The sequence below is a fragment of the Canis aureus genome, chromosome 19 (assembly GCF_053574225.1).
Source record: "Canis aureus isolate CA01 chromosome 19, VMU_Caureus_v.1.0, whole genome shotgun sequence".
In the NCBI taxonomy this organism is placed as follows: Eukaryota; Metazoa; Chordata; class Mammalia; order Carnivora; family Canidae; genus Canis; species Canis aureus.
Window position 1 is genome coordinate 48948456 of NC_135629.1, and position 26522 is coordinate 48974977.

The following is a 26522-nucleotide window of genomic DNA, read 5'->3' on the forward strand; positions in this document are numbered from 1 at the left end:
GAAACTGGACTATTCTCTATACCACTGATGTAGATAAACTCAAAATGGATGAAAGACCTAAATATGAGACAGGAATCCATCAAAATCCTAGTGGAGAACACAGGGATCAACCTCTATAACCTTGGCACAGCAAATTCTTCCTAGACACGTCTCCAAAGGGAAGCAGAAAGGGCAAATATGAACTACTGAAACTTCATCAAGATTAAAAGCTTTTTTTAAAGATTGTATTTATTCATGAAAGACACAGAGAGAGAGAGAGAGAGGCAGAGACACAGGCAGAGGGAGAAGCAGGCTCCATGCCAGGAGCCTGATGTGGGACTCGATCCCGGGACTCCAGGATCACACCCTGGGCCAAAGGCAGGCACTAAACTGCTGAGCCACCCAGAGATCCCCTAAAAGCTTTTGTGCAGCAATGAAAACAGTCAAGAAAATCAAAAGGCAACCAACATATGGGAGAATATATTTGCAAATGATATATCAGATAAAAGGTAGTATCCAACATCTAGAAAGAAATTATCAAACTCAACACCAAAAAAAAAAAAAAAAACCAAAGAATCCAGTCAAGAAATGGGCAGAAGATATGAACAGACATTTCTCCGAGACATACAAATGACCAACAGACATGAGAAAATGCTCCACAGCACATGGCATCAGGGAAATATAAATCAAAACCACAATGAAATACCACATCATTTCAGTCAGAATGGCTAAAATTAACAAGACAGGAAACAGCAAATGTTGGAGAGGATGAGGAGAAAAGGGCACACTCTTATACTGTTGGTGGCAATACAAACTGGTACAGCCACTCTGGAAAATGGTATGGAGGTCCTCAAGAAGTTAAAACTGGGCTACCATATGACCCAGCAATTGCACTACTAGGCATTTATCTCCAAAGAAAAAAATGAAGTGATCCGAAGGGGCATCTGCACCCCAATGTTCATAACAGCAATGTCCAAAATAGCCAAAGAGCCAATGTGCAAAGAGCCAAGATGTCAGACAACAGATGAATGAATTCAGAATATGAGATATATATATATATATATATGTTTTATATATATACATATATTTTATATCTATATAATGGAATACTATCCAGCCATCAGAAAGGATAAATATTACCTCTTTTTACATGGACATGGATGGAACTGGAGGGTATTATGCTGAACAAAATAAGTCAATCAGAGAAAGATAATTATCATATGGTTTCACTCATATGTGGAATATAAGAAACAGCACAGAAGATCATAGGGGGAGAGAGGAAAAACTGAATGAGATCTGATAATTGAGTGTTATTTTGTAATTGGTGTTAGGCAAGACCAGTAAACAAGGTGACATTTGAACAGAGACCCCAGGGAAGAGAGGGAAGGAGCCATGAGTATATCTGGGGAAGCGTGTGCTGGAAGAGGGAATGGCCTCTGCAGAGCCCCTGGAAATTATACTATTTTGAGCTACTTGAGTCCAAAAAAGGAGGCAAGTGTGGTAAGGGGAACAAGCAGCAAAGCAATGAGAATGGTTTCAGACAATTTTAAAGAAATAGATGATAGATGTCCTCTCTACTGGTTAACTTCAAGAAAAAGGAATCACCACCCACAATATATACTTCTTGTATTTTATAATCTACTTGCAAAAGCATCCTGTAAACTGAAATGCAGTCGCTGCTGAGTACCATCAGGTGATTGAGTCTGGCTTCTGTATTGTAAGAGTTAACTTGGAATATATTAGACCACGGACCCCTCCACAGGTGCACGTGCACGCGCGCGCGCACACACACACACACACACACACACCAGATCATTGCTCCCTGGACTGTGTTCTTACCATAACTCCTCACCCCCAGCCTCGATGATGAAGCTGGAGCAGCTCTAAATCAGGCTGGCCAGATGCTAAACAATGTAAAATGCTACCTGACATTCCAATTAGCAAGCTTCCCATGGACAAAAAATTGACAAATCATACCACCAATACTCATTTTCTGTCCCATATTTAAAGAAACACATTCTGCTCAAAAACTGGAGTGGGGGGCGGATAAAGAGAGAGAGAGAAGCAAGAGACGGAAATCAGACAGGTGGCAAAAAGATCTAATGGTTCAGGTGGTTGCTGAAAACTGAGAGACAAGAGAAAGGAAGCGTCCCTGGTTCAGACAACATTCCAATTCTTGTTATTTTCCTGATGGCCTACAAAAATAATGGAGGAGCAAAACTAAATTCAATCAGAAGACAAAAGTAGTTATATCTTCATGGTGTCATTTGCCTTGCAGAGTGAATGTGCTAAGAGAAAAGTGTGCTAAGGGGAGAAATCAGCAGTTCAGCAGAAGAAACAGGCCAAGCACAGCATGGTCCAGCATAGTGGGATGAGCAGGAGGAGACTGTTTCATCTATGCCTGCCTCATATTTATTTGAGCAATTGAATTTCCTGGGATCTTCAAAGGGGTGGGGCACTTCTCTCTCCCTTTCCTTATGTAGCATCTTTTATTGGCTTTTCCTGGGCTTTGGATTCTGCTGGTTTTTGGACAAACACAGTGTATGCACTCTGGTCCCATTTCTGGTCTTTGCACAACACCCAAAGGCCAGTCAGACCTTGCTGTACAAAATTCTGCACCCACCTGTGTCCTCTGGCTTTAAATGATCATCTCCATAACATTCATACCTGAAACTCTAGTACCATATCTCCACCATCATTATGCAAACACCAAAGGAGTAGGGCCTTCACCAACATTGTTCAAATTTCAATGATTCAAAATGAGATGTGAGCATATGCACATTCACAGGGAAACAAATTTGAGAAAATGAGAAGTTCTGACCTAAAAGGTTGGGCAGCAGCATCGAAGCCAGTTATGTAGACTAGTTTCATCCAACCATGTTAGACAAAACCGAATGGAGCATTAAAATGAACTAAGATGTGATGTGCAATCATAGTAATTTAACAGTGTTAACATGGATCGATAATTTACCAAAGATCTTGGCATAAGGGAACATAGCATAGAAGGTCCCTAGAACTCTCTGGCCTGAGCAGATGCTCTGCTCGTATTTGTTTTTTTGTTTTTTTTTTTTTTGTTTTTTTAATTTTTTTTATTTATTTATGATAGTCACAGAGAGAGAGAGAGAGAGGCAGAGACACAGGCAGAGGGAGAAGCAGGCTCCATGCACCGGGAGCCTGATGTGGGATTCGATCCCGGGTCTCCAGGATCGCGCCCTGGGCCAAAGGCAGGCGCCAAACCGCTGCGCCACCCGGGGATCCCTCTGCTCGTATTTGTTGAAGGAATCAGGAAATAGGTTTCAGTGTATATGGACATTTCATATATGACAAGGTTGTATTTCAATTTACTTGTTAAAGGTTGTTGCATACAAGCTGGTACATATGCTATCCATCTGAAAGAAAATAAATGGGTTCCTAGACTTGCACATCGAAAATAATTCAGAGAGATTATAGACCTCTATGTAAATGGGAACAGTTCATTCACTTGAAGGTGGAAAATACAGATACAAGCTACAGGTGAACAAAACCATTGTAATTGAGACAGGAAAATCAGAAATAAAGAGAAGAGACATATTTAACTATATAAAATTTAAAATTTTTATGGACAATATATGCAACTAAAAGTCATTCAACAATAATGCAGCTAGCTGCAGAATATGCATAGTGTTTATGGACATATGATAATCATAGGCATCTAACAATGAACCTGGTGATCAAATATATGAATATTTGCTCAAATTTATTAATGGTTTGAGACGACAAGGAATCTCTTGCACATCCATCAGCCTGTGAGACAAGGTAAAGATGTCTCTCACTGATTGGATTGGAATTTTTAAACAGGTAGCAAAAGAAGATTCTCTAATTTTTCTGACAGAAACATGAACTGTTACAATGTTGGGAAAATAACCTGAAGGCAGATATAAATATTTTAATCATATATTTAACATATTCTTTAACTCAGAAATTCTTAATTTCAGTGCTACTGACATTCTGTTCCAGTCCATTCTCCGTGGTGGTGCATGTCCTGGGATTTGTAGGATGTTTAGAGTATCCCTAACCTCTCCTGACACTTCCCATGTAACCTCCAAATTGCTCAGTGTACCCCTGGGGAACAATATTTCCTCTGGAAGAGAACCAGATTTTTAACATAATGGTCTCAAAATATTTTTGTGACATTGTTTTAATAACAAAATACTAAGAAAGAAAAATCTTTCAAAATGTGAATCGCACAGTCACATTGTGAAATATTATGCCAACCATGAAATAAAAAATTAGGATCACCTTAGTTGACTGGAGGTAACTCCATGAAGTATTACTAAGAAGGAAGAATGGACACAGGTAGAAAACAAGATTGCCCTAGATCTTAAAGAGCATTCATGATGAGCAAAGGGTACTACTCATCCATTTGAACAGTGTGTAAATGTCTATGCATGCATTATCTGGGAAGAGAAGTTTTAAAAGCACTAAGAATGTAAGGAATACATTTTCAAGAGGAACAAAATTAGGTCAAGTATAGTGGTTTCAAAACTACTATGTGAATAAAAATTATACGAGAATCTATAACTATACAAAGACATAAAAGAATAATTAAGTGCTATCAAGATGGGTCACTGATTCCAGATTAAATGTTCAAGACTAGGAATAAAAGAATATAAGAGAATGACCTTTACATCTGGGGAGAAAGCATTATCTAAGTGATAATATTTTTCTTCCATAAAAATATATGGATTCAAATATGCTTATGGAAGGTAAAGGTGATCTTCAGTCAAATGTAAAGAAGAGTTAATGGTCAAAGATGATGCAGATCTTAGAAATAGACCTCATCACAAAGAGCCAAAAGGATCCATGAGGAATGACAGCGATGTGAAAACAAATGAGAAATATATAAAGAGGAGATTTATTAGCACAACGTTCAAAATACTATTTATTTTCTATTTCATGTATTGCAAGTATTGACAAGTGAAGAATTTTAGTGACAGTCAATTTTTCAGTAAGGATAATAAAATAAAAAAGCAATGTAGAGAACACCATATAATTGAGTAACAGACTTAAGCCATACTACTAATAAACATAATTCTCCCACATATATGTCTATACATACACAATAGAACTCAATGCAAACAGCAAAGATGTCAAAATAAAAACAAAAACCCTCTCCAATTCCTTTTTTGAAAGAATGCAATAAAAAAATGGAATAAAGGGGCACCTGGGTGGCTCAGTGGTTGAGTATCTGCCTTTGGCTCAGGTTGTGATCCTGGGGTCCAGGAATCAAGTCCCATATCTGGCTGCCCACAGGGATCCTGCTTCTCCCTCTGCCTATGTCTCTGCCCCTCCCTCTGTGTGTCTCAAGAATAAATAAATAATAAAATCTTTTTCTTAAAAATGGTAATAAAAAACCACCTGACCTGGAGATCCTGGGTGGCTCAGCGGTCTAGCACCTGCCTTCTGCCCAGGGCATGATCCTGGAGTCCTGGGATCAAGTCCCACATCAGGCTCCCTGCATGAAGCCTGCTTCTCTCTCTCTCTCTCTCTCTCTCTCTCTGTCTCTCATGAATAAATAAATAAAATCTTTAAAAGAAAAAAACACCTGACCTTACCATACAAATGCAAAGACCTGGTAGAGACTATGTATAATACAGAAAACCAATGTCCACTTCTTTTTTTTTAACATCATCAATGAATCCATTAACCAGCTCATCAGGCAAGCAAATGAGCATAGAGATCTCTAGCTTCTGGGCTAGGCTAGCAGTTATCAGCTGACATCATGTCAATGTGCCTGGCTTGGATTGTCTCCTACCCTTTCCTGCAGGACCTGCTGAGCTCTGGGACTCACCTGCATGGGAACTCTGAGGGAGTCTCCATGTGGTAGCCTGAATTCCTCCTGGGTGGGGACGATGGTGACTAAACTCTGTCCCCACACAAGACGGCAGGAAGGAGGCTGGTATTAGTCTCCCAGCCAATCTTAGGACTTCAGAGGCAACAACCAGGTCCCATCCAGCCCACAGTGGCACAGTCAGGGCAGCTGCCCCACAGGGGATATTGAGAGCTTTCTCTGTCTATTCATGAGGCATGTTTCCCTCCTGTTTCCACCAACTTCTAAGCACATGATTTCCCTGTGGGACACTGGTCTGAACACAAAGGAAAGTCTTCCTGGTGATTATGTGTGTTCCCAACAGACCAGGTTATAAGCGAGTGAATTCAGAGCTAATTGTTCCTTTTTCAGAACTCAGGGCCTCCCAGAGTTCAGACCTCTCAGCACCCTATCCCAACCCTGATTTCAACTTTTCCCTAAAGTCTCGGATTGAGCAATCTGTCTGGATTAGATCCCTTGGGTCTCCAAAATGCTAACTTGTGGTGGAGATACAGCCCTGCCATCTACAGAAAACTGCTGTTTTCCTTGTCAACAAGGAGGAGAACTAAGTTTTTTTGATATAATGACATACCTAGCTTTATTACATATTTCACAATTAGGAATTTCATACTTATAAATTAAGAGCTGTCCTTAGTCTCTCATCATGAGGCGTTTGTTAATTATAAGAAATCTATATAAGGTCATCTGAATGGCTTAGTCATTTGAGCATCAGACTCTTGGTTTTAGCTCAGGTCATTGACTCCCAGTCCTGGGATCAAGCCCCTGTTGGGCCCAAGGCTCAGCATGGTCTGTTTGTCTCCCTCCTCCCTCTCTGCTTCTCCCCCCAATCTCACACATATGCTTTCTCTCTCTCTCAAATAAATAAATAGAATCTTTAAAAAAGAAAGAAGTATATTTAGCTCTTTTTTTGCATTATATTATGAGCTTGGAATAGACAAATAGATTCTTCCCTGTAGCCTCCAGAAGCAACCAAGCCTTGCAAACATCTTCATTTTAGCCCCAATGAGAATGACTTCAGGCTTCTGACCTATAGAAATCTAAAAGCATAAACTTACTGTAAAACACTAATGTAGTCATTTTACATTAGCATTAAGACTTGATTTCAAACATTTATCCAGGGATGTCTGGGTGCCTCAGTGGTTGAAAGTCTGCCTTTGGCTCAGGACGTGATCCCAGAGTTATGGGATCAAGTCCACATCGGGCTCCCTGAGAAGAGGCTGCTTCTCCCTCTGCTTGTGTCTTTGCCTTCTTTCTGTGTCTCTTGTGAATAAATAAATAAAATCTTTTTAAAAAACATTTATCCAATAAACTTTTGTTGAGGAAACTGAGACTAAACTTCTCCATTCATTTACTGAGCTTCCTCTGGGTAAAAGCATTTTATGTGTTAATCCCACCTTTAAGTAGAAGAAGAAATCTAAAGTCAATTTGGAGATATTCATCCCTTTAGCTGGTTGAGAGCCTCTCAGTGAACAAATGCAAATGTGCCTCAGATTTTGATGTCTTTGAGGCATTAAGATCGGAGAAGTAGTTCATCATTTAAATGTATGTCTATCATTCAAAAAAAAGCAAAAATAAACTATTGGGACTTCAACAAGATAAAAAGCTTCTGCACAGCAAAGGAAATAATCAACAAAACTAAAAGGCAAGTGACAGAATGGGAGAAGGTATTTGCAAATGATATATCTGAAAAGGATTAGCATCCAAATCTATAAAGAACTTATCAAACTCAACACTTAAAAAAACAAAAGTCCAGTCCAGAAATGGGTAGAAGACATATATAGACACCCTTTCAAAGAAAGCATCCAGATGGCTAACACACATGAAATGATGCTCGTCATCAGGTAAATACAAATCAAAACCATGGTATGATACCATCTCACACCTGTCAGGGTGGCTAAAATTAACAATACAAGAAACAACAGATGTTGGCAAAGTTGCAGAGAAAGGGGACCACTCTTGTGCTGTTGGCTAGAATGCAAACTGGGGCAGCTACTCTGGAAAACAGTATGGAGGTTACTCAAAAAGTTAAAAGTAGAAGTGCCCTATGATCTAGCTATTGCACTACTAGTATTTACCCAAAAGATACAAAAATACAGATTGGAAGGGGTACTTGTACTCCAATGCTTACAGCTGCATAATCAACAAAAGCCAGGCTATGGAGAGAGCCCAAATATCTAAAGACAGATGAATGGATAAAGCTGTGAGATATAGAGAGATGATTGATAGATAGATAGATATACATAGATGATAGATAGAAAGAAATATTACTCAGTTGTCAAAAAGAATGAAATCATGCCACTTGTAATGACATAGATGGAGCTAGAGTGTATTATGCTAAGCAAAATAATTCAGTCAGAGAAAGACAAATACCATATGATTTCACTCATATGCAGAATTTAGGAAACAAAACAGATGAACATATGGGAGGGGAGAAGTAAAAAAGAGAGAGTAAAACAAAACATAAGAGATTCCTAAGTATTGAGAACAAACTGAGGACTGATGGTGGGAGGTGAGTAGAGGATGGGCTAGATGGGTGATGAGTATCAGGAGGGCACTTGTTGGGATGGGCACTGGGTGTGTATATTAATAATGAACCACTGAATTCTACTTCTGAAACCAATATTGCACCATATGTTAACTAACTGGAATATTACTCAGCCATTAGAAATGACAAATACCCACCATTTGCTTCAACGTGGATGGAACTGGGGGGTATTATGCTGAGTGAAGTAAGTCAATCGGAGAAGGACAAACATTATATGTTCTCATTCATTTGCGGAAAATAAATAATAGTGAAAGGGAATATAAGGGAAGGGAGAAGAAATGTGTGGGAAATATCAGAAAAGGAGACAGAACAAAAGACTCCTAACTCTGGGAAACGAACTAGGGGTGGTGGAAGGGGAGGAGGGCGGGGGATGGGGGTGAGTGGGTGGCGGGCACTGAGGGAGGCACTTGATGGGATGAGCACTGGGTGTTATTCTGTATGTTGGCAAATTGAACTCCAATAAAAAATAAATTTATTATAAAAAAAAGAAAAATGGAAAAAAAATAAAATTTTGAAAAAAATGAGGACAATTATCATAATCTACTGTTGATTTTTCTTGACATTTCTTCTTATACTCGCAGACAGTATTCATGGTTACTCTGCTATTTCAGTATATTTCAAACAACTACATTTAAAAACTTGTTGAGGTTCATTTTCCAGTAACCAAGTAAGTTAAAAGAGACATACATGTTTGTGGAAGAAGCATTCACATGAATAGACAGGAATGCAAGCTCTCTCTTGAGTCATTCTTTGACCATGAAAGATAAATAGAATCCTAAGCATGATAGACATGTATAATGGATGATAATGATAATGATCACTCACCATCCCTTTCATTGTTATAGCAAAATTTAGAAGGAATGGGGGTATGTATCCATTATTACAATGAAAGGAGCCATACTATAGGCATCACTGAAAGATTTCAGACTGAAACAAGGACATGATTCAATAAAAATAGGAAAATGCCATTCAGTCCTTCTGTCGTATGTGTAAGCTCCCTTACACATGGGCACCAGCCATCCATATTTCAATGAATAAACATATAGCATGAAGAATAAATATTTTGAAGAGTACAATGTGTAAATTAAAATTTTGCTTTATCATATTAAAGGTCACCTATTCTAAGGTCATATTCTAAGGCTGGTATATTTATTAAAATTTGTCACTCAATAAAGTCTTCTCTTAGAGACATGTGTGATGAATATTTTGAATAAAGTAGTGACTAATGTACACATTGTGGACAACAAACTGAAATAAACAGGATCTTAATGAGGAGAATAAAACTGCGTGAACAGCTAGAAAATAGATATGGTGGAAGGGGAGGAGTGTCTACTACCAGGAAGGGAAATTAAAATACCAATATACAAAGGAACATCACACATAAAAGTGAAAAAGTATTCTCGGATTTTCCTCTACTATAAAATCATATAAATTCATAAATTGTAGCTTACTCCATAGATTTAGTATCACCCAAGACAATTTTTGCAGTTAAAAAAAGAAAAATTATTTGGTATGATATTGTCTTTTGAGAAATATTATTCTTTAAAAAAATCTATATTGGGCCACCTGGGTGGCTAGGTCTGTTAAGTCTCTGACTTTGGCTCAGGTTATGATCTTGTGGTCCTGGGATTGAGTACATCTCCATGCTCAACAGGGAGTTTGCTTGCCCTTCTCCCTACCTGTGTTCTCTCTGAAAGAAAGAAAGAAAGAAAGAAAAAGAAAGGAAAGAAAGAAAGAAAGAAAGAAAGAAAGAAAGAAAGAAAGAAAGAAAGAAAATTTATATTTTTATAATAAATTTATTTTTTATTGGTGTTCCATTTGCCAACATACAGAATAACACCCAGTGCTCATCCCGTCAAGTGCCCCCCTCAGTGCCCGTCACCCATTCACCCCCATCCCCCGCCCTCCTCCCCTTCCACCACCCCTAGTTCATTTCCCAGAGTTAGGAGTCTTTTTGTTCTGTCTCCCTTTCTGTTATTTCCTACCCATTTCTTCTCCCTTCCCTTCTATTCCCTTTCACTATTATTTATATTCCCCAAATGAATGAGAATTTAAAAATGTCTATTTTCTCAGGAAAATGGAACTGTCCAAATATTTCGGATCCATAGTTGAAAATAAATATTAGAAAGTGGAAAGTACAAAGGGAAACACTAGTATCAGAGAGAGCAGAGCTTAATAAAGTGAATTACATATTTGGCATAGAGAAGTTGAAGACAAGGAAATCAACAGAAAGAGGAATACTATGCATACAATTTGAGTAAAATTCATGATTTCTGACAGAGAGACTTTGACCTCTGAAGTCTCAGCCACTTCTTCAGTCTTTTAACAGTTGGCCAGGTGGAGTTTCCCTCACAAAGAATGCTTTCAGAACCCTCTTTATATCTCTGTTCTTCAGGCTATAAATGAAGGGGTTTGGCATGAGTGTGACCACCGTATACATCACCAAGGCCATTGCACTTGACTGTGAGCTGTGGGTAGCAGCAGAGCTAAGGTACACAAGTATCATACAATTAAATAAGGAGACAACTGAGAGGTGAGATGCACAGGTGGAAAATGCTTTATACTTGCCCTGAGCTGACAATATTCCACATATGGAGGAAACGATCTTAGAATAAGAGTAAAGGATCCCAATAAAGGGACCAGCAGCTAACAAGACAGTTGCAAAATATATCACCAAGTTATTAAGAAGGGGGTCAGAACAAGCAAATTTCTGATTGCGTTCACAGAAAAAGTGGGGGATTTGGAAGTATGTACAGAAAGAAAGCCACAATATCATTAAACTGTAACAAGGAGTTCAGGATACACATGATCCAGAACACCAGAACCAGCAGTCCACAGAGCAGACGATTCATGATGACCATGTAGTGCTGGGGGCAGCAGATGGCCATCTGCCAAAGACCATCACACTCAGGAAAAAGACATTCAACATGGCAAAGACTATGGGAAAATAAATCTGTGCAATGCAGCCTGCATAGATGATGACTTTGCTCTGAGTCTGGGTGTTCTGAAGCATCTTGGGGATGGTAGTGGAGGTGAAACAGACATCTACAAAGGACAGGTTGGTAAGAAAGAAGTACATGGGAGTGTGGAGGTGGGAGTCCATTACAACAGCCAGGATGATGATCAGGTTTCCACTGAAGGTGACCAGGTACAAGGACAGGAGCAGCCAAAGACCAAGGACTGTAGCTCCTTCTCTTCTGAAAGTTCCAGGAGGAAAAATTCTGAAACATAGGTTTGATTTCTTTATTCCATGTAACTAGTGAAACTGTTAGGACAGAGAGAAGATCATTGTGAATTTAGCCTCCAGCAGTGATTAATAAACTAAGAGAAATTATACAGTTTGTGTATTAAAACATTTAATGCATTATTTTTTTGTATATTTTTATTGGAGTTCAATTTGCTAACATATAGTAATGCACTAATTCTTACATTTTTTTCAGATCTATTACCTTTAGATAAAAATTTCAGAGAATCCCAAATGCTACGTGTTAATCATGATATTTAAGCTGATTAGCCATCCTTGCTCCAATCTAAACATTTACTCAAGGCAATGTTTCCTTTTACAAGTTCCTTGTGGCTTTTGTTTTGTTTATTCAACAATAGTTTGACAAATTATCCGATATGAACAATAATTATTATTATTACTGAAGACAGTAGGCAAAGCACTGAAGTTAACTATAAATATCCTCAGCATTAACACAATTTATTTTGGGATATGTATGTTGCGTTGAGTTGTAGGAGTTCTGTATATATTATAGTTATAAATCTGTTATCAACATATGAGTTGCAAAAGAAAAAATATTTTCAAATATTGTTTGATATGATTTGAATTGATATTTCTCCAAAGAAATGTATACAAATGATCTATTCTCAACAACAGAAATATAACTCATTGAAATAAGAGGGATCCCAGAAATAAACCCTTTTTTATATGATTGAATGATTTTTGGCAAGAGTGCCAGGACAGTTCAAAGGGAAGTATATGGCAGCCTATCCAAGAAATGGTGATGGAAAACCAGAATATCCATGCAAAAAATAAGGGCAGCCCGGGTGGCTCAGCAGTTTAGCACCGCCTTCAGCCCAGGGCATGATCCTGGAGGCCCGGAATCGAGTCCCACCTCAGGCTCCCTGCATGGAGCCTGCTTCTCCCTCTGCTTCTCCCTCTGCCTGTGTCTTTGTCTCTCTCTGTCTCTCTTTTTTCATGAATAAATAAATAAAATCATTTAAAAAAGATAAGAGTGACCCTTCCATTCACATCTACAAACATGACTCCAAATGGATCATAGATCTAAACACAACGAGTAAAACTGTAAGCACTTAGAACAAAACACAGAAGTACATGGCCATGACACTGGATTTGACCAAGATTTCCTGGATATAACAACAAAGACATAGGTAATTAGAGAAAAAAAAAATACTTCAGCAAAAGTAAAAATATCTGTGTGTCAAAGAGAATTATTTCTCCAGTGAAAAGGCAACAGTCAAATGGAGAAAAGATTGGCAAAATACATATTTTGTAATAGATTAATATCCAAAATATGTTCAAAAATTTCACAGCAAAAAATTCAACTCAATTTTTAAAAGGCAATGTGCTTATTTCAATTCAAGTTAGTAACATTCCAGTATTATTAGTTTCAGGTGTTCAATAGAGTGATTCAACACTTCCATAATAAAAACATTTTAAAAAACTGACATCATCTACAAAGAGTGAAAAACGACTTTTTCTTTGCTAATTTGCAGGCCTTTTTTTCTCTTCGTTGTCTGATTACTGAGGCTAGGACATGATACTCTATGTAGAAAACCCAAAAGACTTCACCCAAAAATTGCTACAACTGATAGAGGAATTCAGCAAAGCTGTAACCAAAGCACAGAAGTCATTTGCATTTCTATACACTAACAATGAAGCAGAAGAAAGAGAAATCAAGGAACCAATCCCATTTATAATTGCACTAAAAACCATAAGACACTTTGGAATAAACCTAACCAAAGAGGTAAAGGATCTTTACTCTGAAACTATAGAACACATATGAAAGAAATTGAGAAAGACACAAAGAAATGGAAAAACATTCCATGTTCATGGATTGGAAGAATAAATATTTTTTTAATTTTTTTATTGGAGTTCAATTTGCCAACATATAGCATAACACCCAGTGCTCATCTCGCCAAGTGCCCCCCTCAGTGCCCATCACCCAGTCACCCCAACCCCCCGCCCACCTCCCCTTCCACTACCCCTTGTTCATTTCCCAGAGTTAGGTGTCTCTCATGTTTTGTCACCCTCACTGATATTTTCACTCATTTTCTCTCCTTTCCCTTTATTCCCTTTCACTAATTTTTATATTCCCCAAATGGATGAAACTATATAATGTTTGTCTTTTTCCAATTGATTCATTTCACTCAGCATAATACCCTCCAGGTCTCTCCATGTTGAAGTAAATGGTGGGCATTTGTCGTTTCTAACGGCTGAGTAATATTCCATTGTATACATACACCACATTGGGAAGAATAAATATTGTAAAAATGTCTATGCTACCCAGAGCAGTCTACAGTGCAATCCCTATCAAAATACCATCAGCATTTTTCACAGAGCTGGAACAAATAATCCTAAAATTTGTATGGAACCAGAAAAGACCCCAAATAGCCAAAAGAATGTTGAAAAAGAAAACCAAAGCTGGAGGTATCACAATTCCAGACTTCAAGCTGTATTATAAAGTTGTAACCATTAAGACAGTATGGTACTGGCACAAAAACAGACTCATAGGTCAGTGGGACAGAATGTAAATCCCAGAAATGGATCTTCAACTCTATGGGCAACTAATCTTCAACAAAGCAGGAAAGAATATCCAATGGAAAAAGGATAGTCTCTTCAATAAACGGTGATGGGAAAATTGAACAGTTACATGCAGAAGAATGAAACAGGACCACTTTTTATATTCACCTCAGCCACAGCAACTTCTTGCTAGACATGTCTCCAAAAGCAGGATGGCAGGGTGGCTTAGTGATTGAGCATCTGCCTGTGACTCAGGGCATGATCCTGGAGTTCCAGATTGAGTCCCACATTGAGCTCCCTGCCGGAAGTCTGCTTCTCCCTCTGCCCATGTCTCTGCCTCTCTCTCTCTCTCTCTCTCTCATAAGTAAATAAAAATTTTAAATAAAAAAAGACATGTCTCCAAAGGCAAGGGAAATAAAAGCAAAAATGAACTATAGTTACTTCATCAGGATAAAAAAGCTTTTATACAGCCAAGAAAACAGTCAACAAAACTAAAAGGCAACCTACAGACTGAGAGAAGCTATTTGCAAATGACTTATCAGAAAAAGATCTAGTATCCAAAATCTGTAAGAACCTATCAAACTCAACACCAAAATAATACTACTACTACTAATAATAATAATAATAATAATAATCCAGTGAAGAAATAGGCAGAAGACATGAATAGACATTTCTGTAAGAAAGACATACAAATGGTCGACACATGAAAAACTGCTCAACATCACTCCTGATCATCACTCATAAATACAAATCAAAACCACAATGAGATACCACCTTATATCAGTCAGAATGGCTAAAATTAACAACTCAGTAAACCACAGATATGGTGAGCATGCAGGGAAAGGGGAACACTCTTACATTGTGGTAAGAAAGCAAACTGATGCAGCCACTCTGGAAAACAGTATGGAAGTTCCTCAAAAAGTTAAAAAATAGAACTACCCTACAACCCAGCGATTGTACTTCTAAGTATTTATCCAAAGGATACAAACATAATGATTCAAAGGGGCACATGCACCCCAATGTTTATAGCAACAATGTCCACGATAGCCAAACTATAGAAAGGGCCTAGATGTCCATCAACAGATGAATGAAGAAAATGTGGTAATTTTTTATTTTTTTAAGATTTTATTTATTTATTCATGAGAGACACACACAGAGAGAGAAAGAGGGGAAGAGACACAGGCAGAGGGAGAAGCAGGCTCCAAGCAGGGAGCCCAGTGTGGGGCTCGATCCCAGGACTCCAAGATAAAATGTGGTATATTTATAATGGAATATTACTCAGCCATCAAAAATAATGACATCTTGCCATTTGCAATGACATGGATGGAACTAGAGGGCATTATGCTAAGCAAAATAAGTCAGTCAGAGAAGGACAAATACCATATAATCTCACTCATATGTAGAATTTAAGAAACAATACAAGTATGCCAAGGTAAAAAAAAAAAAGAGAGAGAGAGAGACAGAGACAAACAAGAAGCAGTCTCTTAACTACATAGAACACACCGATGGTCACCAGAGGGGAGATGAGAGGGGATGGGCAAAATAGATTATGAGGTTTATGAGGCATTTGTGATGAGCACACCTGAAATGAATATTACACTGTATGTTAACTAGCTAAAATTAAAATTTAAAAAACAAAACCCATGGTGAGAAAAAATAAACAGCCAATGGACAGGAATAGACCGTTTTCCAAAGAAGATATAGGATAGCTAATTAGCACATGAAAGATGCACAATATCACTAATCATTAAGGAAATGCAAACCGAAACCATAATGTGACACCACCTCACACACACTAGGATGGCTAACTTCAAATCTAAAACAGAAAATAAAAGTTGGCAAGGATGTGGGGAATTGGAACCCTGTGGTGCTTTGCTGATGAGAATAAGAAGTGGCACAGCTGCAACAGGATACAGTGTGCCAGTTCCTCAAAAATTGAAACAGAATTATCATATGATCCAGTAGTTTCACTTCTGGGTATATGCCTACTTATAGCCCCCAAAGAATTTATAGCAGTGACTAGAACAGATATTTGTACACCAACTTTCATAAAATTTTATTTACAGTAGCTAAAATGTGGAGATAGCCTGAATGTCCATCAATAAAATCACAGATGAACAAGCATAGCACATACAGTGAAAAATCATTCAGCCTGTAAAACGAATGAAACTCTGGTACAGGCTACAACATGAGTGAACCTTGCAAACATTAGGCTAAGTGAAAGAAGCCAGTCACAAAAGGACAAATATTATACCACTGCATCCAAATGAGGTACCTAGAGGACTCTGTTTTAGTCAGAGAAAGCAGGATGGCGGGAGCCAGAGTCTGGACTGGAGAACAATGGGGAGTGAGTGTTTCATGGGGACAAAGGTTCAGTTTTAGATGATGAGAAAGTTCTGAAGATGGATAGAGGCTGTGCTTGCATGATGGGGAGAAAATCTTTAATGCCACATAACCAAATACTTCAAAGTGTTTAAAACAATAAATGTTATATATATTTTACCTTGACAAAAAAAAAGGATTAAAAATGATTGGCATACTCTAAAAGACTGTCAGTGTCAATGATATCCTCATATGATATAGAGGAAGGAATCCAAAGTACAGGACATAAGGACATTGTAGTGGTTTATGTTGTGTGATTCAATACCTCAACACCAAAGTGTACCCAAAATAAGGGTTCAGGGGACATAAAATTCAACATAAGGACATTGAGAAATACTTTGGTGAGGCTATAATGTCTTCCTTGACAAACTCTACAGAGTTGTACAACCCTATATGATACAATTCCCATGGACATGATCAAATTGAAATGAATTTGTCCTGAGGTGAACCCATCCTGAACTGGCAAAGGCCACATCAGCAGTTCAAAACCATCTAAGGTATGGTATTCAGAGTTCATGTAAGAGTTCATCATTCACATCTAAATTGTATGAGCCACAGGGATTTCTCAAAATGGCAAATTCCACATAGTGGCTCTATGAAACAGAAATGATGGGCAGCTTATTAAGAGCCCATCCAATTTTAGTAAACAAAACAATAAAAAAATTTTAAAAAAATCTAATTCTCATGAAGAAAAACTTGACCTGAGTTACTACAGTGAAGGGTCATAATCTCACAGGCCCAGATCCTAGATTTATGGAACCAGTTACCCCTGAGTGAAGACTCTAAAATGGCAACAAATAAGTTACATTTTCCTCCAAACCCAACTCATAGAAGCCGAAGTGATGGTGATAGCCAGCTTAAAATGGCCCATGAGGACTGTGCTCTGAACTAAAATTGATTGCTTGAAATTGAGCAAGATGAGGTTGCCTGTGTGGGGCAATTGGTTAAGCAAACAATTCAATTTCAGCTCAGGTCATGATCTCAGGGTGGTGAGATCAGCATGGAGCCTGCTTAATATTCTCTCACCCACTCCCACTCCTCCCTCTGCCCCTCTCCCCTGGTGTCTCTCCCTCTGTCTATGATAAGTAAATAAATCTTTAAAAAAAAAAGAGGGATCCCTGGGTGGCACAGCGGTTTAGCGCCTGCCTTTGGCCCAGGGCGCGATCCTGGAGACCCGGGATCGAATCCCACGTCAGGCTTCCGGTGCATGGAGCCTGCTTCTCCCTCTGCCTATGTCTCTGCCTCTGTGTGTGTGTGTGTGTGACTATCATAAATAAATAAATAAAAATTAAAAAAAGAAATTGGGCAAGATGAGTAATTACACCATGGAAACCTACAAGTGCTACAAGTAAGTACTCTTGGTTTTTCCCCCTTTATCTTATTTTCTTCCTTTCTTCATGCTTTCATTTCTTTCTTTGTGTTTTCTTTTGAGAGAGAGAGCTCCTTAAACATTTAACTAAACACTAGTGTTCAAAGGAACCTGTGGACTTTTACCTGGAAAACTGTGAACCAGGTAATAGGAGTTTACCATGATGGCCTACAAATCCAAATGGGGGCTTCTAGGGTCAGGTGATGAAGATACATTCATCTTACTCAACTCATAAAGCACAAGTGAGATCCATAAGGATATCCTGCTATTATTGCCTAATTTCTGGGATGTATCAGTACAAAGACTTAAGGCCATAGGCAGACTATTCACATTGATTTTATTATCTGTGAAAGGCCTATTATGGCAGGAGGTGTTGAGGGCAATCACCAGATAGTGTTGCTGCCTACAAAAATACTAAATGAAAAGTAATAATGCATCCTCGGAGTAAGCACCATAAAGGACACATCAGTCTGAAAATTCAGGAGTTGTTTCTATTACCTACACAATTTATGTTTTTATCTGTGCAAGGGAAAATTATATATTGCATAGTGGATGTGAATTATTGTAAACTTCATCACACAGGGTTCCAGATGCCTCTGCTGTTGCAGATTTGCTCTCTTTCTGGGGTGGATTAACAGAAAACCCTGGAAACTGGTACATAGCCTCTACTATGTTAAATGGATTTTCTCCCAGAGCAGATATTCTAAGGAATGGCTCCTTTCATCTAAGGGAGGAAGTATACCACATTTATTCCTCCAGCTCTTCCTAACATTATAAGTACCCAATTTCCTGTACTATTTATCTGCTGTAGAAATCCATGCAGGGGACTTAATAAGATATCAAAAAAATTTCAAGAAATAGGAACACCTGGATGGCACAGTCAGTTAAGTGTCCAACTCTTGGTTTCAGCCAGTGATCTCAGGGTCATGAGATTGAGCCCAGCATTGCGTTCCATGCTCACCTGGAGTCTTCTGGAGATTCTCTGTCCTCCCTCTGCCCTACCCACTTGCGCTAACTCTCTCTTGCTCTCTCGCTCTCTTTCTCTCTCTGAAATAATAAATAAATAAATAAATAAATAAATAAATAAATAAATAAATAAATCTTTTTTAATAATAAATTTATTTTTTATTGGTGTTCAATTTGCCAACATACAGAATAACACCCATCAAGTGCCCCTCTCAGTGCCCATCACCCATTCACCCCCACCCCCGCCCTCCTACCCTTCTACCACCCCTATTTCGTTTCCCAGAGTTAGGAGTCTTCATGTTCTGTCTCCCTTTCTGATATTTCCTACCCATTTCTTCTCCCTTCGCTTCTATTCCCTTTCACTATTATTTATATTCACCAAATGAATGAGACCATATAATGTTTGTCCTTCTCCGATTGACTTATTTCACTCAGCATAACACCCTCCAGTTCCATCCATGTTGAAGCAAATGGTGGGTATTTGTCATTTCTAATGGCTGAGTAATATTCCACTAGTTTCCAAGATCTATAAAGAACTTATTAAACTCAACAGCAAAGAAACAAACAATCCAATCATGAAATGGGCAAAAGACATGAAGAGAAATCTCACAGAGGAAGACATAGACATGGCCAACACACACATGAGAAAATGCTCTGCATCACTTGCCATCAGGGAAATACAAATCAAAACCACAATGAGATACCACCTCACACCAGTGAGAATGGGGAAAATTAACAAGGCAGGAAACCACAAATGTTGGAGAGGATGTGGAGAAAAGGGAACCCTCTTACACTGTTGGTGGGAATGTGAAATGGTGCAGCCACTCTGGAAATAAATCTTTTTAAAACAATTTTGAGGGGGAGGAGCAAGATGGCGGAAGAGTAGGGTCTCCAAATCACCTGTCTCCACCAAACTACCTAGAAAACCTTCAAATTATCCTGAAAATCTACGAATTCGGCCTGAGATTTAAAGAGAGACCAGCTGGAATGCTACAGTGAGAAGAGTTCGCGCATCTATCAAGGTAGGAAGACGGGGAAAAAGAAGTAAAACAAAGGCCTCCAAGGGGGAGGGGCCCCGCGAGGAGCCGGGCTGAGGCCGGGGCGAGTGTCCCCAGGACAGGAGAGCCCCGTCCCGGAGACCAGGAGCTGCACCGACCTTCCGGGGGGAAAGGGGCTCGCAGGGAGTTGGAGCAGGACCCAGGAGGGCGGGGATGCCCTCGGGCTCCCCGGGACAGTAACAGCAACTGCGCGCCCAGGAGAGTGCGCCGAGCTCCCTAAGGGCTGCAGCGCGCACGACGGGACCCGGAGCAGCTCGGGGGGCTCGGGCGGCGGCTCCGCGGAGGGGGCTGCGCGGCCCCGGGAGCAGCTCGGAGGGGCTCGGGCAGAGGAAGAGGCTCCGTGCGGAGGGGCCTGCGCGGTTCCAGGAGCAGCTCAGAGGGGCTCGGGCGGCGGCTCCACGGAGGGGGCTGCGCGGCCCGGGAGCGCGAATCCACCAGCGCAGGCTCCGGAGCACAGGGCGCCGGGACACAGCCCAGGATCCCGCCTCCCCCGGGACAGGCAGAGGCCGGGAGGGCCCAGGACAGCAAGGACGCTCCTGCCCCAGCTGAGCAGAGCAGCGGCCCCGCCCCGGAGCCTCCAGGCCCTGCAGACGGAGTTCCTGCCGGAGCTGAATCCAGGTTTCCAGAGCTGCCCCGCCACTGGGGCTGTTCCTCCTGCGGCCTCACGGGGTAAACAACCCCCACCGAGCCCTGCACCAGCAGGGGCACAGCAGCTCCCCCAACTGCTAACACCTGAAAATCAGCACAACAGGCCCCTCCCCCAGAAGATCAGCTAGACGGACAACTTCCAGGAGAAGCCAAGGGACTTAAAGTACACAGAATCAGAAGATACTCCCCGGTGGTTCTTTTTTTGTTTGTTTGTTTTTGTTTTTGTTTTTGTTTTGTTTTGCTTTTTGATTTGTTTCCTTCCCCCACCCCCTTTTTTTCTCCTTTCTTTTTCTTTCTCTTTTTCTTCTTCTTTTTTTTTTTTTTTTCGTTTTTTTTTTCTTTTTCTTCCCTTTTTTTTCTCTTTCTCTTTTCTTTCCTTCTTTCTCTCCTCTCTTTTTCTCTTTTTCCCAATACAATTTGCTTTTGGCCACTCTGCACTGAGCAAAATGACTAGAAGGAAAACCTCACCTCAAAAGAAAGAATCAGAAACAGTCCTCTCTCCCACAGAGTTACAAAATCTGGATTACAATTCAATGTCAGAAAGCCAATTCAGAAGCACTATTATACAGCTACTGGTGGCTCTAGAAAAAAGTATAAAGGACTCAAGAGACTTCATGACTGCAGAATTTAGAGCTAATCAGGCAGAAATTAAAAATCAATTGAATGAGATGCAATCCAAACTAGAAGTCCTAACGACGAGGGTTAACGAGGTGGAAGAACGAGTGAGTGACATAGAAGACAAGTTGATAGCAAAGAGGGAAACTGAGGAAAAAAGAGACAAACAATTAAAAGACCATGAAGATAGATTAAGGGAAATAAACGACAGCCTGAGGAAGAAAAACCTACGTTTAATTGGGGTTCCCGAGGGCGCCGAAAGGGACAGAGGGCCAGAATATGTATTTGAACAAATTCTAGCTGAAAACTTTCCTAATCTGGGAAGGGAAACAGGCATTCAGATCCAGGAAATAGAGAGATCCCCCCCTAAAATCAATAAAAACCGTTCAACACCTCGACATTTAATTGTGAAGCTTGCAAATTCCAAAGATAAGGAGAAGATCCTTAAAGCAGCAAGAGACAAGAAATCCCTGACTTTTATGGGGAGGAGTATTAGGGTAACAGCAGACCTCTCCACAGAGACCTGGCAGGCCAGAAAGGGCTGGCAGGATATATTCAGGGTCCTAAAGGAGAAGAACATGCAACCAAGAATACTTTATCCAGCAAGGCTCTCATTCAAAATGGAAGGAGAGATAAAGAGCTTCCAAGACAGGCAGCAACTAAAAGAATATGTGACCTCCAAACCAGCTCTGCAAGAAATTTTAAGGGGGACTCTTAAAATTCCCCTTTAAGAAGAAGTTCAGTGAAATAGTCCACAAAAACAAAGACTGAATAGATATCATGATGACACTAAACTCATATCTCTCAATAGTAACTCTGAATGTGAACGGGCTTAATGACCCCATCAAAAGGCGCAGGGTTTCAGACTGGATAAAAAAGCAAGACCCATCTATTTGCTGTCTACAAGAGACTCATTTTAGACAGAAGGACACCTACAGCCTGAAAATAAAAGGTTGGAGAACCATTTACCATTCGAATGGTCCTCAAAAGAAAGCAGGGGTAGCCATCCTTATATCAGATAAACTAAAATTTACCCCAAAGACTGTAGTGAGAGATGAAGAGGGACACTATATCATACTTAAAGGATCTATTCAACAAGAGGACTTAACAATCCTCAATATATATGCTCCGAATGTGGGAGCTGCCAAATATATAAATCAATTATTAACCAAAGTGAAGAAATACTTAGATAATAATACACTTATACTTGGTGACTTCAATCTAGCTCTTTCTATACTCGATAGGTCTTCTAAGCAAAACATCTCCAAAGAAACGAGAGCTTTAAATGATACACTGGACCAGATGGATTTCACAGATATCTACAGAACTTTACATCCAAACTCAACTGAATACACATTCTTCTCAAGCGCACATGGAACTTTCTCCAGAATAGACCACATATTGGGTCACAAATCGGGTCTGAACCGATACCAAAAGATTGGGATTGTCCCCTGCATATTCTCAGACCATAATGCCTTGAAATTAGAACTAAATCACAACAAGAAGTTTGGAAGGACCTCAAACACGTGGAGGTTAAGGACCATCCTGCTAAAAGATAAAAGGGTCAACCAGGAAATTAAGGAAGAATTAAAAAGATTCATGGAAACTAATGAGAATGAAGATACAACCGTTCAAAATCTTTGGGATGCAGCAAAAGCAGTCCAAAGGGGGAAATACATCGCAATACAAGCATCCATACAAAAACAGGAAAGAACTCAAATACAAAAGCTCACCTTACACATAAAGGAGCTAGAGAAAAAACAGCAAATAGATCCTACACCCAAGAGAAGAAGGGAGTTAATAAAGATTCGAGCAGAACTCAACGAAATCGAGACCAGAAGAACTGTGGAACAGATCAACAAAACCAGGAGTTGGTTCTTTGAAAGAATTAACAAGATAGATAAACCATTAGCCAGCCTTACTAAAAAGAAGAGAGAGAAGACTCAAATTAATAAAATCATGAATGAGAAAGGAGAGATCACTACCAACACCAAGGAAATACAAACGATTTTAAAAACATATTATGAACAGCTATACGCCAATAAATTAGGCAATCTGGAAGAAATGGACGCATTCCTGGAAAGCCACAAACTACCAAAACTGGAACAGGAAGAAATAGAAAACCTGAACAGACCAATAACCAGGGAGGAAATTGAAGCAGTCATCAAAAACCTCCCAAGACACAAGAGTCCAGGGCCAGATGGCTTCCCAGGGGAATTTTATCAAACGTTTAAAGAAGAAACCATACCTATTCTCCTAAAGCTGTTTGGAAAGATAGAAAGAGATGGAGTACTTCCAAATTCGTTCTATGAAGCCAGCATCACCTTAATTCCAAAGCCAGACAAAGACCCCGCCAAAAAGGAGAATTACAGACCAATATCCCTGATGAACATGGATGCAAAAATTCTCAACAAGATACTGGCCAATAGGATCCAACAGTACATTAAGAAAATTATTCACCATGACCAAGTAGGATTTATCCCTGGGACACAAGGCTGGTTCAACACCCGTAAAACAATCAATGTGATTCATCATATCAGCAAGAGAAAAACCAAGAACCATATGATCCTCTCATTGGATGCAGAGAAAGCATTTGACAAAATACAGCATCCATTCCTGATCAAAACTCTTCAGAGTGTAGGGATAGAGGGAACATTCCTCGACATCTTAAAAGCCATCTATGAAAAGCCCACAGCAAATATCATTCTCAATGGGGAAGCACTAGGAGCCTTTCCCCTAAGATCAGGAACAAGACAGGGATGTCCACTCTCACCACTGCTGTTCAACATAGTACTGGAAGTCCTAGCCTCGGCAATCAGACAACAAAAAGACATTAAAGGCATTCAAATTGGCAAAGAAGAAGTCAAACTCTCCCTCTTCGCCGATGACATGATACTCTACATAGAAAACCCAAAAGTCTCCACCCCAAGATTGCTAGAACTCATACAGCAATTCGGTAGCGTGGCAGGATACAAAATCAATGCCCAGAAGTCAGTGGCATTTCTATACACTAACAATGAGACTGAAGAAAGAGAAATTAAGGAGTCAATCCCATTTACAATTGCACCCAAAAGCATAAGATACCTAGGAATAAACCTCACCAAAGATGTAAAGGATCTATACCCTCAAAACTATAGAACACTTCTAAAAGAAATTGAGGAAGACACAAAGAGATGGAAAAATATTCCATGCTCATGGATTGGCAGAATTAATATTGTGAAAATGTCAATGTTACCCAGGGCAATATACACGTTTAATGCAATCCCTATCAAAATACCATGGACTTTCTTCAGAGAGTTAGAACAAATTATTTTAAGATTTGTGTGGAATCAGAAAAGACCCCGAATAGCCAGGGGAATTTTAAAAAAGAAAACCATATCTGGGGGCATCACAATGCCAGATTTCAGGTTGTACTACAAAGCTGTGGTCATCAAGACAGTGTGGTACTGGCACAAAAACAGACACATAGATCAGTGGAACAGAATAGAGAATCCAGAAGTGGACCCTGAACTTTATGGGCAACTAATATTCGATAAAGGAGGAAAGACTATCCATTGGAAGAAAGACAGTCTCTTCAATAAATGGTGCTGGGAAAATTGGACATCCACATGCAGAAGAATGAAACTAGACCACTCTCTTTCACCATACACAAAGATAAACTCAAAATGGATGAAAGATCTAAATGTGAGACAAGATTCCATCAAAATCCTAGAGAAGAACACAGGCAACACCCTTTTTAAACTCGGCCATAGTAACTTCTTGCAAGATACATCCACGAAGGCAAAAGAAACAAAAGCAAAAATGAACTATTGGGACTTCATCAAGATAAGAAGCTTTTGCACAGCAAAGGATACAGTCAACAAAACTCAAAGACAACCTACAGAATGGGAGAAGATATTTGCAAATGACATATCAGATAAAGGGCTAGTTTCCAAGATCTATAAAGAACTTATTAAACTCAACACCAAAGAAACAAACAATCCAATCATGAAATGGGCAAAAGACATGAAGAGAAATCTCACAGAGGAAGACATAGACATGGCCAACATGCATATGAGAAAATGCTCTGCATCGCTTGCCATCAGGGAAATACAAATGAAAACTACAATGAGATACCACCTCACACCAGTGAGAATGGGGAAAATTAACAAGGCAGGAAACAACAAATGTTGGAGAGGATGCGGAGAAAAGGGAACCCTCTTACACTGTTGGTGGGAATGTGAACTGGTGCAGCCACTCTGGAAAACTGTGTGGAGGTTCCTCAAACAGTTAAAAATAGACCTGCCCTACGACCCAGCAATTGCACTGTTGGGGATTTACCCCAAAGATACAAATGCAATGAAACGCCGGGACACCTGCACCCCGATGTTTCTAGCAGCAATGGCCACGATAGCCAAACTGTGGAAGGAGCCTCGGTGTCCAACGAAAGATGAATGGATAAAGAAGATGTGGTTTATGTATACAATGGAATATTACTCAGCTATTAGAAATGACAAATACCCACCATTTGCTTCAACATGGATGGAACTGGAGGGTATTATGCTGAGTGAAGTAAGTCAGTCGGAGAAGGACAAACATTATATGTTCTCATTCATTTGGGGAATATAAATAATAGTGAAAGGGAATATAAGGAAAGGGGGAAGAAATGTGTGGGAAATATCAGAAAGGGAGACAGAACGTAAAGACTGCTAACTCTGGGAAACGAACTAGGGGTGGTAGAAGGGGAGGAGGGCGGGGGGTGGGAGTGAATGGGTGACGGGCACTGGGTGTTATTCTGTATGTTAGTAAATTGAACACCAATAAAAAAAAAATAAAATAAAACAATTTTGAAAAAAATAAAATAAAAAATAAATAAATAAAACAATTTTGAGGAAATAGACCATAAAACAGACTCTTAACAATGGGAAACAAACAAGGTTGTTGGAGAATAGGTGGATAGGATAGAATAGGATAGGATAGGATAGGATAGGATAGGATAGGATAGGATAGGGCAGGATAGATGAGTGATGGGCATTAAAGAGGGCTTCTGTTGTGATGAGCACTAGGAGTTGTACATAAGTGATGAATCACTAAATTCTATCCTGAATCTAATACTTCACTATCTGTTAACTAACTAGAATTTAAATAAAAACTTGCAAATGAAATAAAAAGAAATAGTTGATCATTGTGTGTGAAAAAAAAAGAGACCGAATGCTATAGAAAGTTATTTTACAGACTGTCTTTCTATAATACAAATATCATGATCTAGGTCTTCTAGGGTTTTGAGCCCTGTTACTTACATCTTTATCTTGAAACAAAAGATTCTTCTATGCAAAGAATGTCTC

General features: G+C 39.5%; 1 pseudogene; it reads right to left on the reverse strand.

The window, feature by feature from the left end:
* Positions 1 to 10707: 10707 nt before the first annotated feature.
* On the reverse strand, positions 10708 to 11645 carry LOC144291123 (olfactory receptor 7A17-like; annotated as a pseudogene).
* Between the last annotated feature and the right edge of the window lie 14877 nt (positions 11646 to 26522).